The sequence below is a fragment of the Lathyrus oleraceus genome, chromosome 5 (genome assembly GCF_024323335.1).
Source record: "Lathyrus oleraceus cultivar Zhongwan6 chromosome 5, CAAS_Psat_ZW6_1.0, whole genome shotgun sequence".
Lineage (NCBI taxonomy): Eukaryota > Viridiplantae > Streptophyta > Magnoliopsida > Fabales > Fabaceae > Lathyrus > Lathyrus oleraceus.
Genome location: NC_066583.1, coordinates 578,393,517 through 578,398,061, shown reverse-complemented (window position 1 = coordinate 578,398,061; position 4,545 = coordinate 578,393,517). Strand labels below are relative to the sequence as shown.

Below are 4,545 nucleotides of genomic sequence, written 5' to 3'. Positions count from 1 at the left end.
ATATAGCTAGGGTGGTCTCTACCTATTTATCAGCTTTATTTTCTTCCAAAGTAGCTATAAGTTTATCGTACGAGAAATCATCGTTGATCGATGTTCTTTCCGGTTCCAGGTTTTCAAGTCTAGAGAGGTGATCTGCTACTACGTTTTCAGTTCCTTTCTTATCTTTGATATCCAAATCGAATTCTTATAGCAACAAAATCCACCTTAGGAGTCTAGGTTTAGTGTCCTTTTTTGTTAAGAGGTACTTAATGGCGGCGTGGTCAGTGTAAACGATTATTTTAGCTCCGACCAAGTAAGAACGAAATTTATCTAGTGCAAATACTACTGCTAAAAGTTCTTTCTCGGTCGTGGCGTAATTCATTTGTGCTTCGTCTAGGGTTCTACTTGCGTAATATATGACGTGAAGCTTTTTATCCTTTCGTTGTTCTAAAACAGCGCCTACGGCGTAGTCACTTGCGTCACACATTATTTTGAATGGTTCATTCCAATCTGGAGCCTGCATTATGGGCGCGGAGATCAATGCTTGTTTAAGCGTTTGAAATGCTTCTAAACATTTATTGTCGAAGATGAATTCAACATCTTTCATCAATAATCCGGTTAAAGGTTTAGTTATTTTAGAGAAATCTTTAATGAATCGTCGGTAAAAACCGGCATGTCCTAAGAAGCTTCGTACTTCTCTCACAGTTTCCGGAGGTTGAAGGTTTTCGATTACTTCTATTTTGGCTTTGTCTACTTCAATTCCTCTATTTGATATGATGTGTCCTAAAACAATTCCTTCTTGTACCATAAAGTGAAATTTTTCCCAATTAAGTACTAGGTTTACTTTTACACATTGTTCTAGAACTCTTTCTAGGTTTTCAAGACATTCTTCAAAGCTTTGTCCGCATACGGAAAAATCATCCATAAATACTTCCATGATGTTTTCGAGAAAATCGACGAATATTGCCATCATGCACCTTTGGAAGGTTGCAGGAGCATTGCACAAGCCGAACGGCATTCGTCGATAAGCGAAGGTACCAAAAGGACATGTGAATGTTATCTTTTCTTGGTCATCAGGATGAATTGGTATTTGAAAGAAGCCTGAGTATCCGTCTAGATAGCAGAAATGAGAATGTTTTGCTAATCGTTCTAACATCTGGTCAATGAATGGTAAAGGGAAATGATCTTTTCGGGTTGCTTTGTTTAGTTTCCTATAGTCAATGCACATTCTCCATCCCGATTCGATTCGTTTGGTTATAGTTTCTCCTTTTTCATTTTCAATAACTGTTATACCTCCTTTCTTTGGTACTACGTGTACAGGACTAACCCATTTGCTATCAGATATAGGATATATGATACCTGCCTCTAATAACTTTGTTACTTCCTTTTTCACTACCTCACTCAGGATCGGGTTTAGTCTCCTCTGATGTTCCCTAGAAGTTTTACAGTCTTCTTCTAGCATGATGCGGTGCATACAAATAGAAGGACTTATCCCTTTAAGATCGGTGATGTTGTATCCTAGTGCGGTTAGGTATTTTCTTAAGATATGTAGGAGTTTTTCGGTTTCAAGTTTTCCTAGGTCTGCATTAACTATCACTGGTCGTTCAAGTTCTAAGTCTAGGAATTCATATCTCAGATTTTTGGGAAGTGTTTTCAGGTCGAGGTTTGGTTTCTTAAGGCATTGCGTAGGATCCGATGTTATTGCTAAACATTGGTTAAGTCTGTCTTCTACACGATAGTCAGACAATTTGTCATTTTCTAACTCTGTTTCTTTTATGCATTCATCGATGATATCCATGAAGTAACATGTGTCGTCTATTGCAGGTGCTTTCAAAAATTGGGAAAGAATGAACTCAATTTTCTCTTCTCCTACTTCGAAAGTGAGTCGTCCTCGTTTTACGTCTATGATAGCACCGGAGGTTGCTAAGAATGGTCTTCCCAATATAATGGGTGTAACTTCATCTTCTCTTATGTCCATAATTATAAAATCGGTTGGAATGTAGAATTGACCTATGCGTACGGGAACGTTTTCAAGAATTCCTACAGGATATCTAACGGAACGATCTGCTAATTGCACAGACATTTTAGTTGGTCTTAATTCTCCCATTTCCAGTTTCTTGCATATGGATAAAGGCATAACACTGATACCGGCTCCTAAATCGCATAGAGCTTTGTCTATGACAAATTTTCCTATGTGACAGGGTATAGAGAAACTACCAGGATCTTTAAGTTTAGGAGGCATATTCTGGATTATAGCGCTGCATTCAGCAGTGAGTGTAACAGTTTCGCTCTCTTCAAGTTTCCTTTTATTAGAAAGAATTTCTTTTAAGAACTTAGCATATGAGGGCATCTGCGTAATAGCTTCTGTAAAAGGAATTGTGACGTTTAATTGTTTCAGTAAGTCAACAAATTTTTTAAATTGGCCCGCATCTTTGGTTTTAATAAGCCTTTGAGGGTAAGGGATAGGTGGTTTATAAGGTGGTGGAGGTACATAAGGTTCTTTCTTTTCTACGGTTTCCTTATTACTCTCCTCCTTTTCCTTAGGTTTATTTTCTTCCTCAGTTGACTTTTTAGAGTTTTGGTTTTCAATTCTTGGATCAGACGGTCCTTCTACCTCTGTTCCACTTCTCAATATGATTGCATGAGCGTGGCTTTTCGGATTAGGTTGGGGCTGTCCAGGAAATGTACCAGTTGGGGCAGCGGTAGGCGCTTGTTGTTGAGCTACTTGTGATATTTGTGTTTCCATCATTTTGTTATGGGTAGCCAGGGCATCTACTTTACTTGCTAGTTGTTTAATTTGTTCGCTAGTGTGTACATTCTGGTTTAAGAAATCTTTATTGGTTTGCTGTTGAGAAGCTATGAAGTTCTCCATCATGATTTCCAAGTTGGATTTCCTAGGAACATTATTGTTAGGTGTATATGGGGTCGGCTTTTGATATCCAGGGGGTATAGTTGGGGCTTGACTGGGAGCTTGTCCTGGTGCGTATAAAGCATTATTGCTCTTATATGAAAAATTAGGATGGTTCTTCCAGTTTGAGTTATAGGTATGCGAGTAGGGATTTCCTTGAGCATAATTCACTTGCTCTGCTTGGATTCCTGTTAGGAGTTGACAATCTGCAGGAGTGTGACCTTGGATTCCACAGACTTCACAATTTTGAGCTGCGGCAACCACGGTGGCTGGAGGTGATACATTTAAACTTTCAATTTTCTGGGCCAGAGCATCAACTTTTGCATTAACATGATCAAGGCTACTTATCTCGTACATGCCACTTTTCGTTTGAGGTTTCTCTACCATTGTTCGGTCGCTTCCCCACTGATAATGGTTTTGGGCCATGCTCTCGATAAGTTGATAAGCATCGGCATAAGGTTTATCCATAAGCGCACCACCTGCGGCGGCGTCTATTGTTAACCTTGTGTTATATAAGAGACCATTATAGAAGGTATGAATTACTAACCAGTCCTCTAAACCATGGTGTGGACAAAGTCTCATCATGTCTTTGTATCTTTCCCATGCTTCAAAAAGGGACTTGTTATCTTTCTGTTTAAATCCATTTATCTGGGCTCTCAACATAGCTGTTTTGCTTGGAGGAAAATATCGGGCAAGAAAGACTTTCTTCAACTCATTCCATGTGGTGACCGAGTTGGAAGGAAGAGACTGAAGCCATCTTCTAGCTTTATCTCTTAACGAGAAGGGAAAAAGACAAAGTCGAATCGCCTCTGAAGTGACACCATTAGCTTTATCAAGTATTTGTTGTCCATTAAACAATTTTCTCAATTAATTCGAATGAAAAAGGACCATTGGAATCTAGCATTCTGGTGGAACCCCGAATGATTGATCAAAAGGCTTATGTCTCGTTCTCATCAAATGTTCGTCATTCACCTATAAAAAATATTCAACCAATCAAACTATTTTTCGTCGTTGCGCGATCTCAAAAACCTTTTCAAAACGAAAGACATCTCGTCTTAAGATGATGCAAAAAGAAATGCTTCATCCATAACTGTTGAGTTGAGATAAGTGACGTTTTTCTGAATGTTGATTTATAAATCCATTCGATGTGATGTATATGTCCACTCCTCATCTGTTTTGGGTAAAACAATGTTTCTCGTCGATTAATACAAGATAGCTTTCACTAAAATCGACCAACAAACAAACATTTTCTACCCAGAACTACGTAAGCCTTGAACTCTCTATTGCACCCGGAGATACGTAAGAGCAGGATTGCGAAATCTTGTCAGGCCCATTAATAAAAAAATTAGGTTTAGTCCCTTTCTAACCCTAATAGTAAAAACTTTTTTGCATCCTCTTTCATTAATAAAAGTTCTAAAACATTTCTCTTCTCTCTTTTTCTATCCGAAATAAGTAGAAGATTAGAAGCTAACACTCAAATCAAAACTAACTAAACGGTTCCCGTTGAATACAACTGACGTGAGGGGTGTTAATACCTTCCCTTTGTATAACCGACTCCCGAACCCTGATAGTGGTTGCGATGATCATATCTTATCCTTTCTTTTAGGGGTTTTATTAATATTTTCCTTTTCCCTCTTTGGGAATAAATAAAGTTTGGT

General features: G+C 38.4%; 1 non-coding gene across 1 annotated transcript; it reads left to right on the top strand.

Moving 5' to 3' along the window:
- Positions 1 to 3,443: 3,443 nt before the first annotated feature.
- LOC127090170 (small nucleolar RNA R71) lies at positions 3,444 to 3,550 on the top strand. Its single transcript, XR_007791699.1, has one exon. It is a non-coding gene; the product is annotated as a small nucleolar RNA R71 (small nucleolar RNA).
- The last annotated feature ends 995 nt before the right edge of the window (positions 3,551 to 4,545 follow it).